This window comes from Tenrec ecaudatus, chromosome 10, assembly GCF_050624435.1.
Source record: "Tenrec ecaudatus isolate mTenEca1 chromosome 10, mTenEca1.hap1, whole genome shotgun sequence".
Taxonomy (NCBI): Eukaryota; Metazoa; Chordata; class Mammalia; order Afrosoricida; family Tenrecidae; genus Tenrec; species Tenrec ecaudatus.
In genome coordinates, this window is record NC_134539.1 from 61665215 (window position 1) to 61689769 (window position 24555).

Here is a 24555-nt window from a genome sequence, read left to right on the forward strand (position 1 = left end):
CACTAAATCTGTCATTCTAGACTCCGGGTTACACATACAACTTGAATTTAACTTGCAGGACTGGAATGACTAACTACCACCACCACCCCAACTCCTTTTGGCTTTTGGGTAGGCTGCCTATACTGCTTCCCTGAATCCAAGTCAGAACCAGCTAGCTGGTCAGCACACCAAAAGCCGTCACTCCATCGCCAACAGGACTAGAATGGCCAAGTCAGTTTCGGTCTCAAAGTGAATATGCCAAACAGTTCTGCAGCCCCAGGTGGGAGAAGACCTAAAAGGAACAGACAAATCTCTGGTACATCAAGCAGGTCTTTATAAAAGGTCCCCTCCGTTCTCAGGACTTCTTTTTCCTTGTGGTCCTTCTCTGAGAAGCAGTGCCCCGGTTTCCAAGTAAGAAGATATGCTCTTGGCTCTCCTGTCCTATTTTAGATGAAATTTTTGTAATGATCAAGCACTGACTCTCACATTGGGATCGATTCTTCTCTGAAGTCTCCCTGCCTCCTTCTTCCCACCTGGATTGCCCTTGTTCTCCATGGATGGCCTGGCACTGGGTCTGCTGTGCCTCAAATAACCACTGTTTGAAGCTTCGATCACTCCCCACTCTGCCTCTTCACTTGAGCTCAAATAACCACTGTTGGAGGCTTCTACCACACCCTTACTACCCCATTTCTTCATATCCCTATTAGTTTTCTGCAAATAACCAGCATTCCTCTAGCATATATGTGCTATACCTCCTTGGTACATATAGCATGCTGCTCAACAATGGCTACTACACCTATCCATCTACCAATCTCTGCAGGGACTGGTTCTGCCTGTTACAATAAGCCTGTGCTCAGACACCATTTCTGATAGTCCCTACTGAAGTTTCTCCTAAAAAAATGTAGCCAAACATGAGCGAGTTACTTTCCATTTGGAATTTCTAAGGAAACTGAAAAACTAAGACATCTTCAGAACAAATGACCTAAAATTCACAGAAATCACAAAAGGTATTATTAGAAAGAGGATTATCATTTGCTTAGCACCTGTGATATGCCAGATTACATATCTATACTAGCTAATCAATCTTCACTACAAACCAATGAGTGCAAAACTCCCGGATGTAACAATTTGGTTGAAGCAGTATTTGAGCCCAGATCTACCTGATTTCTAAGTTCATGTTCCTTTCAGCATACCATGCTGATGCCCCAAACTCTGATACCTGAGACATAGATACCAAAACCCTTTCAACCCCTTACCTAATGTTTATGTAAACAGCAACCAAATTCATGCAAATGTCTGTTTTCTCTAATTAAAAGTCAAGCATCTGTAGAGATCTGAGTAAAGATGAAAATGTATTAACAGAGTATGGTGATGCAAGAGTTGTGTTTTGTTTGTTCTTTTTATGCTTTAAACCATCAACCAGATTTTCTAATGAGGTAGCAGGACAATATCGATTTGAGAACATCTGTTCAGCTACAGGCAACAATCAATGGGATGGATATCTCTATTGCAGTTTGAAGGCCCAAACTTGAAGACTGAGTTAGGCAAAAAGTATAGCTTTGGCGTATTCTTTCTGGAATCTCAGTGGTGTACTGGATTACGTGTTGGCCTCTAACTCTGAGGTCAGCAGTTCAAAACCACCAGCCGCTCTGTGGGAGAGAGATGAAGCTTTCTGTTCCCCTAAAGATTTATAGTCTCAGAAATCCAAAGGGGGCAGTTCCACTCTATCTATAGGGCCTCTGTGAGTTAGAATTGACTGGAAGGCAGGGAGTCTGCTGCTCTGAATACTCCATCTTTACACCTGGAGTGAAGCTCCACTGGACAGGCATACTAATTAAGACCCATTTGAGGAAACTCAAGCATTATATAAATTTGGTTTGAATTTTTAAGAAATTCTGGTAATTAAAATCTTAGGAAAACCCATTTTAACTTCTCTTCCCCAACTACCTTGCATGAGGAATATGTATTTGAAAGTGCTTATACAACAGAGAATAAACAAATTTACATTTCTATTTACACATAGTCAATTACATTTTCTTAAGCAATCACGGTAAGATAAGACCAACAATTACTCAAAAGCAAAAACGAGTAGGCAAGGAAGGGCAAGGAGACTAGATGCATGGAAACAGAGCAAACAGAACGGATGTGATGAGAATGTGACACAGTGCAAAGGGTAACCAAGGCCACAGAACGATTTGTATAAACACTTACATGGAAACCTAATTTGCTGTTTAAACTTTGACCTAAAACACAAAAACTTTTAAAATTAAAAACAAACAATAAAGCTCCAACTTCCAGCTCCACTGCTACAGTGAAATAGTACCTGCTGCAAACCCAGAGCGGAAATAGGCGCAGTTTGAGAGAGAGGGTCAATGTCCTCCCAATCTCTCTGACCTTCTACACTGTAGCTCAGTCATTTCCTCCTCTATCTCACTTGACCTCACCATTAGCAAGCCTGCTGTCTCTGAAATCAACAAATAGACTCCCCAGTTCTGAACCTAGTTTCCTATCCCTGGGGGCGCTCACCTTACAAATGCTACTAGTTAAGTTCTTAACCCTCTCACTGAGGGTGCCTCCATTATCTCCCTCCATCAAGTCTTCCTGTCCACTTCTCCCTTATCCAAGTCAGTTCTATCTATGATCCATCACACCAAGATTCTAATCACCCAAGTCTATTTTCCTCTTCTCACAAATGGAGGGAAACATCATGACAGCTCAGGAATCACTTTCTCTGGACTTACAGTTAGATGGATACTATATTGCTGGAAAAGAATCCACACAGCACAGCATGGATGCCTCTGGAATTCCCGCCTTCGGAGTCTACAGCACTAACGACAACTAAGTCTCCATTACCACCCAGCAACCCGGTGTACAGCAGTCAGCCCACATGACTATTTTAAATGGTCTTCTTTCACTACTCGGCCCTCTAATCTCCATAGATGGCCCCTCATTCTCTGCATCTGATCTTGTCACCTACCTCATCAGGAAAATAGATGCTGGCAGACAGGAATTACCACGACTTTCCAACAACTGCCTCCATTCAGTAAACACTTATTAAATATCACTAAAAGAGCAGGCTCTGGAACCAGATCCTGTATATCCCGAGTCCAGCTTTAGTATGCTGTTTAACCTCTCTGCGCCTTGTTTTGAAAATTCACAAATTCAGGATAATGGTGGTACCAACTCCACCACGCTGTTATGAAGGGATCTACTTGGAGCATTTAAATGGTGCCGGCACAGAGGAAGCATGCCATAAATATTAGCCACTGCCTCCAGCACGATGTCAATTACGTGGTCCAGGCACCAGATGTATAGCAGTGCCCATCCATACCTCCTTCCCGTCTGCTACAACAGAGAACATGCCTGTGTCTTCTCCAGCTACGGCCAATACGCACCGTTTTAAACCGAGTTCAGGAGATAAAAACACAATAAATGCTGCCTCATAGAAGAAACCTCAGAAAACTAAGTAATTAGCCAGTGACACAGGCTATTGGAACGCAGCTATGATTAGAGATCAGGTCTGAGTCTGTAACTACATCACTCCGCCTTTCAATGGCCTAACCTGTTTAATTTGGCAGAATGTTCTACCCTAGAAACACCTCAGTTCCGGCAAACAGAAGTCAATTTCAGGATGGACGAAAGGGAATGTCCCCAAAGTAAAAATGGGTCTTCAAAAGGCCCGAAGCTACAGCTATGCATAAAAGGTGCTAAATTATGAGAGCAAGGGAGAGAGCGTGCTGAACTCTGAAGGTGGTCAGAGGAGGCGCCCACAGCAGGATGCAGAAAATCCCTGACCGAGAGTTAACAAGGGGCAGGGAATGCCCGGATGGTGAGAAAAACTTAGAGCTGCTAGCGGCAGGCCATCTCCTGGACGTGATAAAAATCTGTTGAATCAAAAAGGAGGGCACATGAAAACCATTTGGCATGTGGGCCCAAATCAAACGGTACAGCATGAAAGTCTGGAGATCACCTGAGGACTAAAAGCAGAGTCCCTTCAAGGAGGGAGTTAGACTTCCAACAGCCGTCAAGGAATCCTAGCCTTCACATACGATTAAAGAGGTAATATAAAAAGAACTTTAAGGAGGCACTGTGGATAAGGCAGATAAGAGATTGCACTGTGCTCAGAACACCTGGAATCACTTAAGAGACACCTGTCATCATCTGGGAATCGGAGATTAGAGCCCAGGACCGCTGGTTTAGGTCAATTCAAATAGGATTTCCCTTTCTCCACAGAGACAGTTCCGGAGGACAACCACACTCAGGGCTTTTCATCTTGGCTCTATGTAACCCCACACCACAGCACTTAGGAACAGTTTCACCACAAATTGGGCTAAATGACAACAAATTAATTTTTTCAAATGAAGAACAGGAATGAGAATACGGGGCCGAGTGGGGGGAGATGAGACTACCCTGAACAGTACAACGTGCCAATTGTCCTTACATGCATTACTGTATTCAACTCTCACACAGCAATGGAATTAACACACGAGTGTCCCACATTTTCAACTAGAAAACCGAAATTAGAAGAAGTGAAATAGCTTACCTGTGGTCAAATAGCACATAAAAGATAAAGCTGGGGGCTTGATTTGAAGCCTGCCCAAACTTTGCCACTATAGCTTTTAAAAAAAACTATGGGATGAGGAGGTAAAAGACACCACAAAACGATGCCCCTTGAAACAACTAGATCTGTGGATTACCGCCAAAAGCCACCTGCAATTATAATTTTTAAAATTTAAAGTGGCATTTGCACAATTAGAAGCATTCTTGATCATATAAATTGCATGACAAAGCAGTATTTTATATTAATTTTATTTTATTGGGGGATCTTATAGCTCTTATCACAATCCATACATATATCCATTAAGTCAAACACATCTGTACATATGTTGTCACCATCTTTTTCAAAACATTTTCTTTCTACTTGAGCTCTTGGTATCAGCTCAGTTTTATTTTTCCTCCCTCCCCCATGTCCCCTTGATAATTTATAAAAATTTTCCCCATGTCCTACACTGACCACTGTCTCCTTTCACCCACTTTTCTGATGTCCGCCCCCCTGGGATGGGGGCCATATGTGGATTGTTGTGATTGGTTCCCCCTTTCTCGCCCCCCCCTTCCCTTCCCTTCCTAGTATTGCTGCTCCCCTTTCTGAATTTCCTGTGTTGCGAGCTCTTATCTGTGCCACTATACATGTTCTGGTCTAGCCAGATTTGTAAAACACATTTGGGTTCATGATAGTGGGGGGCGGGGGAAGAAAGCATTAAAGACCTAGACAAAGGTTGTGTGTTTTGTCCGGTGCGATACTGCACCCTGGCTCGCTCGTCTCTTTCTTGTGGCCCTTCTGACAAGGGATGTCCAATTGACTACTGATGAACTTTGGGTGTTCACTCTGCCCTTCCCCTCATTCCCATTGATATAATTTTTTGTTTATTTGTTTGTGTTGGTTGGGGTCTTTGATACCTGATCCCATTGACACCTCAGGATCACACAGGCTGGTGTGCTTCTTCTATGTGGGCTTTGTTGCTTCTCAGCTAGATGGCCACTTGCTTATCTTCAAGCCTTTAAAACCCCAGATGCTGTATCTTTTGATAGCCGGGCACCATCAGATTTTTTACCACATTTGCTTATGCACCCAATTTGTCTTCAGCTACCGTGTCAGGGAAGGTGAACATCACAGAGTGTCATGTTAGTAGAACGAATTGTTCTTGCATTGAGGGAGTACTTGAGTGGAGGCCCAGTGTTCATGAAAGCAGGAATATTTCATGTTGAAGGCTGTCAGGCCAGATGGAGCAGCCTGGGTGGTAACCAGCACTGGCTCTGGACACGAGAACATTCCAAACAAGTCATGGTGATGGGCTGGTGTTCAGTCAGTCAAACCTACCATAAGAGAGTATTGGAGAAAAGTAGTCCAATTCATTATGACTGCAAGAAACTGAGGACAGTTTCCATTCTAAGCTCTCTCCACAGTCAGAGTCCACAGGTTGGCTGTCAGAAGCAAACATTCTTCTGTAATGGATTTAAAGCCCCCCTTTTTTGAGGGGGGGTGTCCCAATGACTTTTAAAAACATGCTTTGTTCACAACTTTATTTATTTATTTATTTGGATTAGCAATACTAACATGCTGCAAATAGTCAGTGGCTTGGAGAGGATTTCCTCGGTTTGCAGTGCATCACACTGACAGGAGGTTTTCCTGAAACTCACTCCTATAGCCAGCTTGGAATAGCTCGAAGGCTGAAATCACAGGGAATTCATTCTTTGATAGATCCAGCTCCCACACTAACATCTAAGCAGAGCTGATGATTAATAATAGTTTGGAGAATGAATGAATGAGTAGACTTATTTAAGCAAACTCCCTAGAGTTTGCTTTCAGATGTCTAACAGCAAATCTCTGAACATAAACTAAGCTAAATCTAACCAGAGGCACCCCGATTCTCAACGGGAGCTCAGAGAAATTCATCCTCCAGCGAAGAACCTTTCAAGTGCGCTTAAGGGCATAGCTTGTGTTGCCTTGGACGGCTCCAAAGAACAGCCTCTTTTGGGATATAAACAATCTTGGTCGATACCAAAATGTAGAAGCAGAGAAAAGCACTTTTTCATCTATTCTTGTCACAATGACACTGTAAGCAGTTCTAGAGAGAGTCATGGAAAGGCGCAGTATAAGAGGAAGGGAAATGACTTCTGCAATCATTGCTTTTCAGTTAGCATCTTCACAGAGCTCCACGGCTGGGTCAAATTAGATCTGATCAAGTAGAAAGCAGACCCATGGACAACACTTACCTTCAAAGAGGAGCGAATGCTTGCAATGCCCATTTAAAGGTTCCCGTATATAGTAACTGTATCAAGCTCTCGTTTTCAGCATTAGCAGAGTGTGTTCAAAGCCTTAAAGGGGGAAGGGCGGGGACCAGAGGGAGCCTGCGGAGGCAACACAGCTGCCTGGAAAGCTGGAAGACCCGCTGTAGCCACAGGCCGTCAGTTTCATACCTGTGGTCTCCTCCTTTCCTTCTCAGAGTCAATCTAAATGACTAATAATCAGGAAACCTACAGGAAGAGACATCCACTAAGACAAAGACTAATAAAATCAAAACTACGTAGCAGATCGGATCATGGTCCGGCTAGCTCCTGGGTCACAGTTACACTTGCATGAAGTGCAGATGAATGCAGTGGAGGCACTGCTCTGAGAACAGAAAGAATTGCCTTTGTGAGCTCACAAAACTCCTTCGAGGAAGTTACTGCTTTGCTAACAAACAGTAGCCACTTGCTTAAACAGCCCCGATCCTTGTGTAGCATCACATACGCTCTTTTGGTGGGATGGAGACATTTCTGTTTAAACTTCTCTACAAACCAGGCCAGCATTTTTCGTGGGTACCAATTTATTATAACTGCATGAACCATAAATGTGAATCTACAACCCAAGGAAGGCTTACGTCTGATACAAATAACTTACGTGGTGGCTATGATTCAACTTCCTAATTTCTCCTGCTTTAAGCCAAAGCGCACTGAGAAAACATATACACACAGTCACGGTGCAGCCCAAGAAACTTGGCAGCACAGTGGCATTACATATGAAATTTACTTGAGAGGCCACGAGACATATGGTCAGGCAATGTGGGTCCACTCTCAGAGTCAGAGAATGTCGGGCAAATCACATCTTCTCTGACACACCAGGGAAGTGGGACAAATGGGATCTGGTACTAAGTTGCAGAGGGAATTTCACAGGAGCAGAAGGTTCCCTTGAGGACCTCTATCATGCCAGTCTTGATTGTCAAAGGAATGAATAAGTCCATAGCATGGGCCAAGCACAAGCTAGGAGATCCCCGTAAAAATCTGTGAAAGGATGCTGGTCCCAGCTGAGCACGGTCACTTAGCTACCGGGCAGGGTGAAGAGGAGAACCAAGCAGAGCTGTCTAACACCAAAATCTCACCGTATTTCTTCCACCAAGAGGAAAAATGAGGAGCCTTGGTGGTAATATCATTATGTGATTGGCTGCTAACTAAAAGGCAAGAGGTTCAAACCCACTAGGGGCTCCATGGGAGAAAAAACAAACTAGCAAGCTTCTAAAAATTTTAAGCCTAAGAAACGCTGCCAGATAGTTGGAAACAACATAAATGCGGAAAAAGATAATTTCTATGACGCAAAATGACTTCATTTACATGGCACATACCATTTCTGTCTATTAAACAGACATCAAACAAAAGATAGGTCACCATTTTCAGTCTCTAGGACCTATTTTTATTTAGAGACTGTGCTATGAGTTGGAAATGAATGATAGCTGCAAGATTTGTTCACTGTTTACATGTAAGCAAATTTGAGTACCATCTCCCAGAAGTTGCCCTCACAGCTCTTGCCAGAGTACAGAGTTTGTTCCCTGCCATTCCAGTCCAGCACCGAAAAGCCAAGCTCTGTGCTATTGGAAATGGCCTCTATTCCTCTGGCACATATTGCCCACATTTCCATAGAGTGGCTACACAGGCAATTTTGGAATCATACAACTCTTAACAATTTTCCCATCTGGTTTTCACACAAGCGCCCTCCTCCTCCATAAGCCCACAGAAGTCACAGTCAGCTCCCGTCTTTTCATCTTGCGGGCTGTACGTTATGTCTGTCTGTCAGCAAATTGGGAAATGACCTCCATCTTGACAGGTACATTTTGTAAAAGCCCTAAAAGCGCTTATACTATAATGGGTGGGTGGGGGGGGGTTGTTCTGGTTTGGGGCTCTGGCGATTTGCTCCTTATGGCATATGTGTCAAGGGAATGGGATTTCCCAGGTAGATGTACTAATGTAAAATGCATCATTGTTAAGGTGGGGGCTCCCAATCCACCCAGGGCCAAAGGGTTAATACAAAATGACAGAATTTAATGACTGCCATCATGGTTGCCAGGCAACCAAGAGAAGGTGTGCCATAAAGGCCTAATTAATGAATGAGGTAGCAAGAGTCTCTGTTAAGTTGGTAAGCAGTGCACCGTTCACCATTGGCCGGCTCTGCCCAGATGGTAATACTCTTCCGCTTTCTCGGCTCCATCGAGCAGCAGCAAAATAATGTGATTTATAGTTGCAGCGCTGCCTAAAATGCCATACTCTGTGCAGTTTCCCAAGTAGTAGACACAGCAGCCTATTATCAAGACTCAGCTTGGGAACTGTGCATATTGTTTTACAGGATTCTGGGCCAGAGGAGCACTGCAAGAATTATCTTCTGCACACTGTTTTGCTGTAGTAATATTCAAATAGTCAGGTTTGAGAGTCAAAATTGAATTGCTGTCGGAATTGAGAGACCTTGTTGAAAGAAGGACCTTGTTGATTGTGACACCAGAGCGTCTACAACTTGCCAAGTTCTGCACTAGTCCTTTTCATTCATTATCTCTCCAGTTTATCTCCATCCTGTGAGGTGGAACCAGCACTCCCAGGTCACAGCTCAAAGTCTGGAGAGGCAAGCCATCGCGTTCAATATTGCACACTGCCTAGACTGTGTTGACGAGCCGGACATGAAACCTCATTCTAGCTCCCAGGCCCATTCTTTGCACATGGTGCTATGTGGTCACTGCTGTGGCTGACAGTCATCCTGATGGCTGTCCTCCAGAGAGGCCAAACAATGAGCTGGTACTTAGCATTTATGACTGGATGGGATCTTCCCCCTGAAACAGCCCAGGCTCTGCTGGAACTCTGAAACCCCATTTGACAGAGAAGGAAAACAAGGCTCCAGTAAGTATCTGCACAAAGTCACAAATCTAATAAATGAGGACGTGAACTTTGTGGATTCAAAGGTTGCCACGTTGCCCCAGCAACTATCATCATGCATAATTAAAGGCTTTTACTAATTTAATTTCCATACTGAAAATGGAACGGTATGTTCAGCTATCCTATTCCTTCTAAGTCAGGCTCATCAATTAAATATTGTACTTTTCTTGAAAGACTGCATCTTCACCATCAGAACATCACGCAAAACCACCACTTACTAAAATGGGGGTAGGGAGCACTGCTGAGAGCAGGTGTCATGGACTGACAGAGAGAAAGCCCCCACGCCTCCCCCGTTTTCTTAAAGCAAATAGAGACAACATGGGAGAGGGGCGTCCAGAGAGGCAGCTGTCTCGGATGGCCAGAGCTCCCAAGGGAAATGCGCCTATTCTTTAACAGAGGAGGGTCTTTGCGTGGTGAGGGGTCAAAGGGGGCCCCTAATGAACAAAGGTAAAGAGAAGAGGAAGAAAGGTCAGTGTGAGGCCAGTTAAAGTGTTCTCATTAACAGGCCTGCAACTTCAAATGCAACCGGAGCAGAGGAGCCAGCACCAGAGACTAGCCAAGGATTACAAGAACTGCCCCTCCGAGTTTCCATTCCCTCAAACAGCCTTTCTACTAGGCCTGGAACTAGTACAGGCTCACGTTCACTCTTATGACTAGGCGGGCTGCTTAAAAGACATCCAAACGCTTTTTGAGTAGTAGTGGCAGTGTTAAATTTCTCACTGACAAGGTATCCTTTTCTGGGTTGCTCCATGATTATTTATGACTTATTCCTGCATGCCTGGGACAAGTTTTCAAATCTAAGGTTGGCTCCCCTCTGCCATCAGTAAATGTGTGGGCTTGTGTCAACCCTGCTGTTTGTGAGTGTACACCTGGGGAACACACATTCCTAATGCAAGATGATGAAGCAAAATGAAATCAGATACCTTTGCTTTCGCGAGAATGAAGATACTCATTCATTCAACGTCACATGAACGCTTAAAAGATAAAGTGCCAGGACTTTTAGAGACGAAGGTCATTCGAGATACATTGAGAATCATCGCTGCCTTACATCTCAAGCTGGCTTTTGCTGGCCCACTCCCTCACTCCTCTTGCCCTGTGACCACTGCCTGAGGGCAGGTCCCATAGCTTCACAGGGACCTATAACTGCCTCTTCCACAGGGGGGCCAGAATCACTTTCTAACACCCACATCGGATCATCGCATATCCTTACTTATCAGTCACTGCCTCAGAAATGAATCCAAAAGCCACAACATGGTATATGAGGTCTTTGCGAGTTGGTCCTCCACAGTCCCCATTGGCCACTCTGCAGCACTGAGCACCTTTGGCTCTGGCCTCTCTGCCAGTGCTATTTAATTTGCCTAGAATACCCTTCCAAATCCCCATTCCACCCACCTGGCTAATTTAGGGTCCTGTTCACTTGTCCTCTAACTCTCATCTCACATTCCATCTTTACCCAGTCACGTAAACTACCTCCCCTACGTTTATAATGTCCTTCTTATAAAAAGGGTTCCCTCTTTTGTGCCATGTCCTATCAAGTTCAAATTGTGAGTCTAGCCATCTCTCTCTCCTACACGACTCTCTCATCTCGGCAGTTTCAGTGTTAACTTCGCCGCCTGGGTCACGGTAAGCCGGCACGAAATGTTAAGTGTGCCCAAGTTTACAGAATGAATAACTCTACCTAAAACTAACCAAATTCTAGTGTGATCTTTGCAGGCTGCCCATATTATGAAAGATGAAAATTCCAAATTTCCCCCTTTCATTCTGTTTCTCACAAAGGCATTGTACTACTCCCAGCTTTGTAGGACTTAGCACTTTGTGTTCACTCTCATTTTTAAAGCCAGCTGGGTTGCTCCAATAAACCTGCATTTCTCATCCTAACACCTAGATTGGAAACTGAGAGCCACAATATAAAACAAGCCCCACTCATCAGGGGAGACTGAAAAAAGGGAGGGTCCAAGGGCTTACTCACACGAAACATCTAATCAACTTCTAAACCCACACGTACCTACACTTGCCTAATGAGACTTTCATATGAATCTCATCCTTTACTGGGGGAGAAAAAAATCACTGCATTCTAAAGGTTGGCTTCAGGCCAAATCTGACTTCAACTTTGGCACCGAGAGTTAACCACCTGGAGTGAGGGGGAGGAAAGGGGAGGGGAAGAAAGAAAGGGAGGAGAGGACAGAGCATAAATTTATCCAAAAATTCAGTGAGCGAACTTCAGAAAAGAGGCCTGCTTGGCTTGAATTAGCAGCTAGCATGCGGACAGGAGGTGGCAGCATGGACTAGAGGTCTGAGCATCTACTGCTCTGGCTAGTCCTCCCTGGTCTTCGCCTCAAGACTGCCCCAAGACCCAAAGCACTACCTCTCTGAGCGTCTCTGTAAAATGAAAGAATCAACTTAACTTTTGCCTTACAGGACAGTCTAAGGATTAAATAACTAGGAAGATTAGTGATTCCCCAAAGTACCAAGCTACCAAAAAAAAAAAAAAAAAAAAGCCGCCGCCAAATTATCTCCAAGCACATAGCATGCATACCAAAAATCAAACCAAATTCCCTGCCAGAAAGTCAATGCTGATTCACAGTGATGCCCTGTGGGTATCCAAGACTCGTTATGGGAGTAGCAAGCCCAGGCTTTCTCCTGAGGAGCTCCTGGTGACCAACAAGTAACCACTACAATAGTCACCATCTGAACTTGGTTTCTAATCTCTACTGACATTTGAAACTGGCTCCCCATGACTCAAAAACGCAAGTTGGCTTTACTGTGCACCATTTCAGTCTGGCTTGAGGGTCCATTTACAAACGCACCTTTAGGAAAGTTCTTAGCAGAGGGCATTCAAATGAGCATTTTTGAAACCTCTGTCTCAGTGAGTTCTCAGTTCTCAGCCAGTAAAACATCCCTGCAATTGCAATGCTGCTCAGGGTGCACTGACACCAACTATGTCCCAGGTCTCACACATTATTAACATTTTGATGTAGCTAAAAACTTAGAAGTCGGTGGAATATAAAGCTCTCTCGTGACCCTCATTTTATTTTTGCTCAAAAAAATCTTCAATATTAGGAGCATACTTTTTAGTTATTGTTGTTCTTAGGGGTTGGGGAGTTGGCTCTGATTCACAGCAACACTGTGTAGAAAGGAGTGAAGTACGGCCAGGTCCTGCACCGTCCTGACAATCCTTCCTACGTGCAAGCCCACTGTGGCAGCCACGGCGTCAAGGTTTCTGGTTGATGATCTTCCTCCTTCTCATTGACCTTCTACTTTACCCAGCGTGATATGACGCCCTTCTTCACAGACTGGTTCCTTTAGAAAACAAGCCCAAAGTATAAGAGAGGAAGTCTCTCCATCTATGCTTCTAAGGAGAATTCTGGCTGTACTTCTGCCAAGACATATTCCTTTATTCTTGTATCAGTCCATGCTATATTTACTATTCTTCAACCAGCAACATAATTCAAAGATAACAATTCTCCCTTGGTAATCTTTACTCACTGTTTGGCTTTCATAGGAACCACTAAACACACTGTGGTTAGAGTCATGCACACCGTAATTCTCAAAGGTGCTTTCTAAGACTTCAAAGAAATCTTTTGCAGTCAGTCTGCCCAGTACAATGTTCCATTTGGTTTTTTGACTCGTGTTTCCATGGGCATTGATTAGGGATCCAAGTAAAATGAAAACCTTGACAAGTCCGGTATTTTCTTCATTTATCATCATGTTTCTTTTTGGCCCAGGTATGAGGGTTGTTGTTTTATGTTGAGGTAATCTCAATTGAAGGCTGTAGTGTTTGATCTTCATCGGTAAATGAATGCTTCATGTTCTCTTTCAGCAAGTGAGGTGCTGTTATCTGCAGAATGCAAGTTGTTCATGTGTCTTCCTCTAGTCCTGATGCCAACGTCTTCTTATGTAGTCCAACTTCTTTGGCTATTTGCTCAGCATACAGACTGAATACGTATGGTTAAAGGCTGCACACCTTTCCTGATTTTAAACCATTCTGTATCACCTTGTTCTATTCGAATTATAGCCTCTTAGTCTAGGCATAAATTCCACATGAGCACACGTGTTCTGGAATTCCCGTTCTTAACAATGTCATCCAGAATTTGGTATGACCCACACAGTCAAAGACTTCTGCATAGTCAACTAAATGCTGACATCACATTTTCAGAGACAAAATCTGCAAAGCCTCTTCAGACACACGAAAGCTGAGTGGCTCAGATCTTTGCTGTGACTGCGTGATTTGCAACAGCGTTAACCTGGAGAGTTTCCTTTCCGGTCTGCAATGGCAGCTGTCCATGCCTGCAGGTTCTAGAGCGTGATGTGGAAGCATTTTACCATCAGACTCCTCATACTCCAAATCCTGGTTTGTGTCTGTCTTTATAGATCATTGCTGGACAGATGGAAGATATTAAGGGAAAGATATTGCAACTAAACCAGGGGCTGTAGTGCGCAGTCACAGGCCCTGTGTTAACCACAAGCAGATCTGCAGGAGGGCTCTGCTCTGCTGCACACAGGGCTCTGGGGCATCCTCTGCCCAGCAGCAGGAGGGCTCCAGGCCAGCTGAGAGCAGCCACTGTGCCAAACAGACTGCGAGTCTCGCTGCTTGGATGCTTCCAGAGAAAGAGGGCGAATCGATGGGTTCCTTTGTAAACAACTTCTTGTGCTTTCAGGCTGTGACTGGACTTCAAAGGTGACGTAACTCAATCCTGTCCCAAATCATGCCAGGAAAGCCTGGCTGTCCCGTTTTCTCTTCCTGGGGAAATACCTGCAGTAACTAATAAACTAGGTTCTAACAGGTAATCAACAAACAACAAAGGAATATCAAGTGTTGCTTTTAACAAGTTAAGAAAAACTGCACAGCCTAATACAGTTTCAGCTCACTATGAAAACCCACTTTGGGGAAAAATCCTCTTGGGATGTTTGCAAATGACCTTAAACATCAGTCTGTGTTCTGTTATGACGCTCCTTTGTAAGTCCGTCACCATTCACAGAGCCTGACTCACAGGAAACACGCAAAGAGTAGCTGAATACAAAATTTTAATTGCAAGTGATGGCTCATCTTTACTAAAGGTTTAATCTGTAACGGGCATTCTCCTGAGGACTTTATATGTATTGAATTCTAGGAAAAGTCATTCTCACCAAGAAAAGCGTCAGGTAAAGTAGGTGTCATCATCATCACTGCCATTTCATTAAGGTCTAGGATAATTCACTAGTCACATGCCTAAGATGGAGTTCAAGTCTTTGATTCCGAATCCAGATTCTTCCACTACACTTCATGCTGCTTCATGCTACATCATGCAAATGTATTTTAGCAAGAAGTGCACTAGGCCATGAAATCCTTATGGTATGGACAGGGATCACACTTTATTTACACCTGAAAAGAATGAAGAGAGGAGACAAATAAATAAGCCTCGGGCTTTTTACAAGTTATCTGGAGATGCAATGGTTTAGTGCTTGGCTGTCAACCAAAAGATTAGTTGCTTGAACCTACCCAGTGACTGCAGCAGATCTGTTCCCATAAAGATTACTGTCGAGGAAATCCCGTGGGCTGTTCTACTCTGTTACATGGAGTCATTCTGAGTCAGATTGGCCTGATGGTGCCCAACAACAATGGCACAATGCAAGCAAGGACCCGCTCAACTCAGTGCCATCGAGTCAACTCTGACTCAGAGTACAACTGCATCATTGGGTTTAGAAGATTATAATTCAGAGTTCTCCAACATGGGCAATACTGCCCCGGTAGGGTGTCGGAAGGCTTGGGAGGAGGCTACACAAACAGATATCTATACTTTAGCCTGGATTATGAACTGTTTTTCATTACCAGGCGTTGCTGAGTAATTGTTTTTTTTCCTGAAAAGGGGTAAATAGATCAGTTTGGAAACCTAAGCTAGAAACCTTAAAGGGAAAAAAATTCCTTATCTTTCTCCCATGGAGTGGCTGTGGGTTTCAACTGCAGACCTTGTAGTTAGCAACCCAGTGTGTACACCCTTGCACCAACAGTAGTGTTAAATAAGTGCCCAAGTTGCACTCACAATGGATTGTATCAAATAAGTGTTCACATTGTTCAGGAGAGGAATACAATATTTTGGTATTTGTTGACAACTTGAAAAAAAAGTTTTTAATGCTGGGTAAAGAAGATACATAGATATGAAATTTTATCTTCAAAATCAGAGCCCAAACAGTGAAAAAAAATCTTTAAATGGTAAAACTTTATGAGAACCTCAAAATGACATTATTCTGGGTAGAAGTTTCAGCCCTTCTTCACCCAGTTGCCACCACAACTGAATGGAATAAATGTGAAAAGTAGTAAGCACTAAACTTCCCTTCTGCCCTGGACCCACACCAAGAGTGCCGTAGATAACTCAGAAACAAGAGACGGTGCAAAATCACACCACCTGTCATGAAAAGGTGCGCCTTCTCCATTCTCCTGATACTTTCTTCATGTTTAGCCTGCTAATAATAAAAACCAAGGAAACATCCACTTTTTCCAGAGCACATACTATGAAACCTCATTGGTATCCAATTAAAAATTAACAGCACACTTTATAAACTAGATTTTTCTGAAGCAGAGGCAGTTGCAGTTGAAATGTATTCTCCTGTGCAGGGCCAAACAAAAGAAATTCTGAAATGTCTATCACCAAAAAGGAAACATGGATTCTGTCTCACGTCTGAGCCACCTTTACAGAGAAGAGCACTTTTCAGATCCTCCCAGATGTATCCTTTGAAGCTGTCTGCTTTTGACATCATAATTATAAAATGGTGTAAGGGGTGTGAGATCACAAACAGATGATGACTCAAAAAAGAACAAACATCAAGAAGCAATCTTTCCATACTAAAGACAGGAAATGATAGGAGAGTAACTTCAGAAAACAAAGATTTAAAAATAGAGTAAAAGTGAGAAAAATCAGAATTCAAAGTAAAACAAACAAACAAACCACCCTTTATATTAACACCAAAAGGGAAGAGGAGAAAATACACATAAATTGAACAGAAAATATGTAGGAGGTAGATGCTGAAAAACACAAAGCACCAAAGAAAGAAATCAAGAAGTAGACGGCGAGATGTACTGTGTTCATGGATTAGAAGACTCTAATGATAAGCTGTGGTTAGCTTTCCCAAATTGACCTGAAAATTCACTTTAATACCAACCTAAACACAGCAGACTTTTCTGCAGATATCAAAAGCAAAGGACTAGAACAGTAAAATTTATATGAAAAAACTAAAGTGCACTAACAGCAAAAATAATTCTGAAAAAGAACAAAGATGGATGATTTACCCGATCTGATTTCAAGACTTGCTATAAAGCTACAGGAATCAAGGCAGTGTGGAATGGATAGATCCATAGATCAATGGAACAGGACAGAGTCCAAAAACAGACTCACACAAGTATAGTCAAATTTTGACAAAAGTACCAAGGCTACTTAATGGAGAGAGGCAATTTTTGACAAATGGTGTTTAAACAATTAGATATCTATGTATCAACAAAACAAACAAAACTCCTCAGTCTTAAAAAGCACTTCAAAATAAATGATAAGCCTAAATGTAAAGTATAAAAAGGGGGTAGTCCCCTCAAAATGGAATTTTTTACCAAAGCTATGCATTAAAAAATTTTTTACAAAACAATCTTATTATCTTCAAAGTACTCTCCATTATACTTAATACATTTGTTGTATCTGCAATTCCATTCTTGGAAACGTATTTCAAACTCATCTGTTTGATGAAACTGCTTTCATGAAAAAAAAATTCACCGTGACCAGAGAGAACCTTTCCTGGGTGATGCTACTGGGTGCAGTGACTCAGAGAGAGTTGCTGAATGCTTGCCTGGGGGGAGGGGGGTATGCATACCATGCAGCACAACTCCAGTCCTTTGGGGGGTACCCCCTCTAGTTTTAAAATCTAGAAAACGGCCACAGAGAAAATCTGTGTTATCTAAGTTAAAAATGGGTCAAAGGTTTTTTAAAGTAAGATATAAAAACAACAGTACAGCACAAGTACAATTCACAAAAGAAAAGGCTGATTATATTAGGCCTTCTCAAAATTTGAAACTTTTGCTCCATGATAAATCACTGTTAAGGGAATGAAGCAAGCCAGAGAATGGCAGAAAATATTTTCAAATGGCATATCTGATCATCGATTTATATCAAAGAAAATATAAAAACTATACATCAGTGTTCATGGAAGCATTAGTCACAATCTCTAAAGAGTGAAAATAATGTCAATGTCCACCAACAATAAATTGATACACAAAAGTGGTATATACATAAATGGACTACTTCTTAGCCTTTAGGAGGAGATAAAATTTTGACACAAGGAACAGAATGGATGGTGCTTGAAGACAACATTCGGTGTGTGAAGTAAGCCAATCACAAAAGGACAAATATTGTATAACCTCACTTATATAAAAAGATAAGAACAAGTAAGTGCATAGAGATCAAAGTTATTAGTGGTTATCAAGGACAGGAAAGAAGGGGGGTAGGTTAATGGTGATAAAAATTGCATTATGGGTGGTTACGCAGATCATTGTAATTGCTGTCAATAAGGTGTACACCTATGAAAAGTTGGATTTTCAGAGGTTGTATTACAGATAAACTGTTCTAACTCCTGCTTGCAGATGGCCATCCAAGGCACTGTCGATCGCTGTTCACCTGGGACGAGAGAGAAAGCAAGGAGTGTCGGAAGTAGAAAGGAGTAGGAAGCAACTATGGAATGTGTGGCCAATCGCCACCATAAACAATCCCCCTCTTTGCCAGGTGATCAGACCTACCATTACTGAGCATTTGGGTCAAAGATTCCACAAAATAATCCTGATGAAAGGGGTAGAACATTTACAGAACAGACTCTTGAATTGTCATGGACCCTGGGGCTTTCTCTAGTCATGAATGATGGGTAAATCTCTGAAATTACTGTCTCTGGATAATCTTTAAACCTTAAACCACAAGCATTCCCTTAAGTCATCTTAAAACAAAATAAGTTTCATTTAACTAGTAAAGCAAGTTTATCTTGAACACTATGCTTTTAAAAGATTATCTATTTGTGATCAAACTGACAATTGCAACTCCAAAGATTACATAGGTACCTTAGGGGACGTTGAGTTTGTGTTAATGAGGAACAACTCAGGAAATGGGATAAGGCTGATTGTGCAACTTGAAGAATGTAATCAATATAAAAAATAAATGTAATCAATGAATTGTACACACAAACAGTTGGATTGGTGTATGTTTTACTGTGTATATTCTCAACAAAATAAATTCAGTTAAAAATGAACAGAAAGTGGGATAAAGAACACTTAGAACTGAACAGTATAGAAAACAGCCTAGTTTGTTTTTTTTAAGCGCAAAAGATTTACCAAAAACAATTCACCAAGTGTTACAGCTCTTTTAGAATTTGTCTAGCAGGTTTTCTGGTTTTCCCGGAAAACCCCCACACACCAGTAAAACAGTTATTTAACAAAAACAAAAAAACAATTCACCAATAAAAATATATAGGTGGCAAATAAGAACATGAAGAATGCTTAGTTTCATGAGTTATTAAAGAAATATGAGATTCCCCCAAACCAAGTCTGTTGCCATCCGACCCTACAGGGCAGAGTTGAAGGGTTCCACAGAATGTCCAAGGCTGCAGTCTTTAGGGAAGCAGAGTGTTACATCTTTCTCCCGCAGAGTGATGGGTTCAAATCATCAGCCTTTCAGTTAGCAGGAGAGGGCTTTAACCACTGTACCCCCAGTACTCCTTCGTGAGATGCTACAACATGCTTAATAGCTAACATAACAAACAAAACAGTGACAATACCAAACAGGCCTTCATCAATGCTTAGGAGTCGAAGGGGTGTTGCAACAAGCAAGATTCCTTTAAGGTTATGGAACTGTTCTGTATCTTGACTGTGGGTAGTTGAAATGTATGTATGTATGTATGTATGCATGGTTGTTATATAATCTGGTGTCATTTTGAGGATTCAGAGTGAAGGGGTGAAGTCTAGTCTGTTAATCAGGTCCTAGCTTGATGACCTCATTTGGAGGCGCTAAGGAGATAAATAGCTCGCTGGAGGCTGGACGCAGGCTGACTCCCTAGGAGACATTGCAGCTGACAAGACACATGTCGCTATGCTAGTGCCCTGAGCTGGAGAAGCCACATGGAGATGCCTGCCAGTGCTGAGATGCTTACAATGACACTGGATCCACAAGACTTCCCCCGCACTGGTCTGTGATCTTCCTGAATTCAACATCATCATATGCGTTTCATGAGTCTGAAGAGGACTTTATAGACTGGTATTGGACATATGGGCTAATATTGGACTTATGAACTTGATATGGACTGGGGTGGGATGTTTTCCCAATATTCAATTGCTCTTGTATATAATGGTGTTTCTTACACACAAGTGTCTTTATGAATTTGTTTCTCTAGTCTACCCAGACTACAACAGCATGTTAGCAAACTTTTAAATAAAATTATAGAAAAACAATGTTACATTTAGACCAAAACACTTACCATATGTACTCGAATATAAGCTGAGGTACCTACTGGGAAACCAGAAAAACTGATTGACTCGAGTATAAGCCTAGGGTGGAAAATGCAGGTGAGTTTGGTGAGTTTCAATAATCAAAACAACTGAAAATAAAATTACTAAAAACTGAGACATCGGTGGGGTAATGTATTTAAATATTTATTTTAAATAAAAACATAAATAAAAGGACAAGTCATTTAACATTAGTAAATCAGCACAGTAAGTGGAAAATAGGTTCAACAAAAATAATAAGCTATCAACAATGATGCCTTAAGAGTACTATTCACTGAGTTCAATCAGCAACCAAGCTAAAATGTGGAGTTTAAATCCTTCAAAACTGGATTCCTCATCATCATCCATATCCCAATGCAGAGCTTCAGCTGGTGTGAGGTCATCATAGACGGTGTCTTCACTGAGATCGCCGTCATCACCATCACTGCTGTCATTTTCATACAAAGCGCAGTCTTCACTGCCATCCATAGCATTACTAATACTACATTTCTGGAAGGCACGTCGCACCATGTCTTCTGGAATGTCTTCCCATGCATCTCGAACCCACTTTGCTATTAACTCTGTGTCAGGCTTCATGAGATTTCCTCCTTTTGTTAGTCGGGTTTGACCAGATGACATCCATTCATGCCACATTCTTCGCACACGGTCTTTAACAGGCATATTCAAAGGTATGCATCATAGGACAGCTCTGATTGTTTAGATGTAAGTAAACAAACATTCAAAGCCCTGCAGTGTCAGTGGGGCTTTGAATGAATGGCAGAGAAACAGCAATCACCTGCGAGATAACAGGCAATCCTCCTGTTACGGGGGGGGGGGGGGGGGGGGGGGGGGGGGGCAGCGAGGTCTAACATCTCCACTGACCCTGTATAAGCCAAACCCCAGTTTTTCAGCACATCTTTTTATGCTGAAAAACTTGGCTTATACACGAGTATATACGGTAGCTTTTCTCTTTCAGGGTTGTTGTGAAGACAGGATGAGACAATATATATGCATGTAACCAAGCACTTAGTTCCTTAAACATCATGTTGATTCTACACTGGCAAACTTCTCTCATCCTCTCAAATCAACACATCCCAAGAAGGGCCTTAGGAATAAATCTTGGGGAAGGTGGGGGGAGGAGGGCCATATTAGATTTCAGGTTGTCAAAGCTTGTACAGGTAGCAATCACCTAGAAAATATATTCATATATTATTATTTGGTCTTTTTTAAAAATTTTTTTTATTATTTGGTCTTTAGATAATTATTTGAGGGCCTTATTGTTTTATTAAATAGATGGGGAAACCAGAAGTCCAGGAAAGTTATGATGTCGTCATGTACATATTATCTAGAAAAACAGGAGCTGAGACAAACCTTTTATGTTTATATTCTGAACCTTGAAACACATAGAATCAGAAACCCACCAAAGGGCATGTCCATCAAAAGCAGTGGTTCTCAACCTGTGGGTCACAACTTCTTTGGCGGTCAAATAACCGTTTCACAGGGATCACCTACGACCAACGGAAAACACATATTTCCGATGGTTTTGGCAACCGAGACACTGCTCCTCTATGTGTCTCCAGGTGGGTCAGCCCACATGCAGATACGCCCATACAGGAGTAACCAGTGTGAAGACTGTTCCCCATGCTACAGCATGCTTCAAGATAAAAGCTTATTTTGTCATTAGAAATAAATATTTCACAATATAAAATTACATATTATTTTGTGATTAATCACTATGCTTTAATTATGTTCAATTTGTAACAATGAAAATACATCCTGCATATCAGATATTTCATGACAATTCATAACACTAGCAAAATTACAGTTATGAAGTGACAACAAAAATAATGTTATGGTTGGGCGTCACCACCACATGAGGAACTGTATGAAAGGGTCGTGGCATCAGGAAGGTTGAGAACCACTGATCTAAAGGTTCAGTGGTCTTCCCAACATTAACCATATAATAAAAATTAACACTGAAATTTTTAGATGTTCTAGGTCTATTCACCCAAGGAGGAATGAGTAATTACCATTCAGAGGGCTCCTATGATTTCTCAGACCCTCTGTTGGGTAATTTATAAACACTGTCTCTCACAACAACCCTTGGAGGTAAGTACTTCTGTCTGAATTTCAGTGAGGAAAATAGAAAGTTTTAAGAGGTGGGTAATTTAATACAAACAGGAAGCTGGGAAACAAAGTCATACCTGTCCACCTACGAAACACCCATTCTATCCAGTATACCACCATGCTCTCCTTCAAAAACCTTATGGCTTTCCAGTGTGAGGTAGTTTATTGTGCCAACCTGGCCGATAAACACATGTGAGATTAATTGAAGGGCGGAGAGATAAATAGCTCAGCGAGCCTTGCCTTTTTTGTTTCTTGCTCTTTGATCATCAAACCAGTGTGCAGCTGCCTTGCTTGTTCTTTGCCTCAATTTGCAAGTTACACTACCTGTGGGACCCATGGTCTGTGTTGCTGCTATTTGAGGTTCCTTCAAGAACTGCTTCACCATACCATTGGAATTTACATCTCTTGAACCAGAGACTGTCAAACCCTGTCATCTGGCTGACTGTTGGTGACCTGCCTTGCTGTTTGCTGCCTGTGCCTGGATAGTCTGAATTGCTCTACAGAGGACTACCCGGTGGCCCTCAAGACTTGAAGGACTGCTAGTGTCTCACAACTGTCTCATGGGAGTGAGTTGCACTGAGGCACTTGTACTGCTTTATAATTAACTGTTTATTTCTTATGTTATCTATCTGTATAAATAGATATAACATTATTAGCATTCTGGATTGGTTTCTCTAGAGAACCTGTCTAACACACAGTGACTTTTCAATTTCCAGTCAAAGAGGTTGGATTCGCAGGTTCCTCACACATCCTCCTAGCACACAGAGCAATATTTGCCTGAACTTCTATAACATTATCCTTTTACACCATAAATCTTTACTCACTGAGATCTATTCCCCCTTTAAGTTGTTTTTAAATTTTTGTTTTCTTTTTAATCAACTAAAAGAATTCTGGATTCCCAAACCACCGTCTGCTTTTAGAGAAAGCTGGTGGTTGCTGCCACCGTCATCAAGTCGATTCCCACTCACAGCCACCCCATGTACACAACAGAACAAGACACTGCCTGGTCCTGCTCTGTCCTCACCATGACTCCTGTGCATGGGCCCATTGTCAAAGTCATTGAGTCCACCCACCTCACTGAGAGCGCTCTGCTTTCTCAGCAAGCCTCTGCTTAAGAAAGCACGAGGTGCTTCTTCCAGGACTGGTCCCTCCTGACGTGTCCAAAGGCCACAGGAGGGAAGTCTTGTAGTCCTTTCTTCGAAGGAGCATTCTGGCTGTATTTAATACAGATGCGTTCATTTTTCTTAAAGTCTATGGTAGATTCAATATTCTTTGCCAACAGCACAATTCAAAGGCATTAATTCTTCGGTCTCCCGTAGTCCTAGACTAGATCATCTCCACAAATATACCTATATCTAGACATATAGTTCTGATGAAAACCAAAAACCTTTCTAATAAGTTGGGTGCCAACAGCAGTGCTGTCTTATTAAGACATAAAAAAGTAAGCAAAAGGAGGGTCTTCAGTGAGTGTCTGAGAACAGATGACTCTAAGACCTGTGCCATGTGCTTGGAAGGGCTGGCACACCATTTCCTCAGAGTCTATCACCTGCCTCTGAGCAAGCACAGGTTAAAGGTCTTCCCTCTGCCCCAGGATGCATCTGCTGACGAAGTCAGGCTAGGTCATTCTGTGCTGATTTTGATGGTTGTTGTGTCCGCAAAGTGAGCTTGAAGAGGAGGGAATATAACAGTATAGAACTACTGTTTCAACCTATCAGTATTTTAAAGACCAAATGAGATCTTATGCTTAAAGTGTCACTTAAAAGTGACAAATATTCTCATTATCAAATGCAGTTGAAAACTCTTAAATAATACCATGCATTAACAAAACTACACTGAAACTTTGGGAATCCTTCTGATCATGTACCTCAAACATGTACTTAAAAATAAGGAAAGAAAAAAAATATAAGGAAAGACGGAAAGGAGGAAGAGAGGAAAGGTCTACGAAGCAAAGCTACGGACAGAGGGACAAACACAGGTGTGCACTTATGTAAATAAATCAATTCATAAAAATAGAGGTCTTGGCATAGGTACATATACTTACATGGCAATACAATGAGGAAGTAGATAGACTTTGGGCTTTTGTGCAAGCCCTCCCTCAATGAAAGAACACTTTGTTCTAACAACCTGGCATTCTGTGATGCTCACTCTCCCAGCATGATGCTGAAGACAAAATGGGTGCACAGCAAATGTGGTACAGAAAGCTGATGGTGCTCAGCTATCAAAAGATATAGCATCTA

The 24555-nt window shown here is 42.1% G+C and overlaps 1 protein-coding gene and 1 non-coding gene across 13 annotated transcripts in view; one reads left to right on the forward strand and one right to left on the reverse strand.

The window, feature by feature from the left end:
* The window catches only part of DENND1A (DENN domain containing 1A), a 598491-nt gene that overhangs the window by 333786 nt on the left and 240150 nt on the right, over window positions 1–24555 (reverse strand). The window lies entirely within an intron of this gene.
* On the forward strand, window positions 19061–19121 carry LOC142460462 (U7 small nuclear RNA). Its single transcript, XR_012786662.1, has one exon. It is a non-coding gene; the product is annotated as a U7 small nuclear RNA (small nuclear RNA).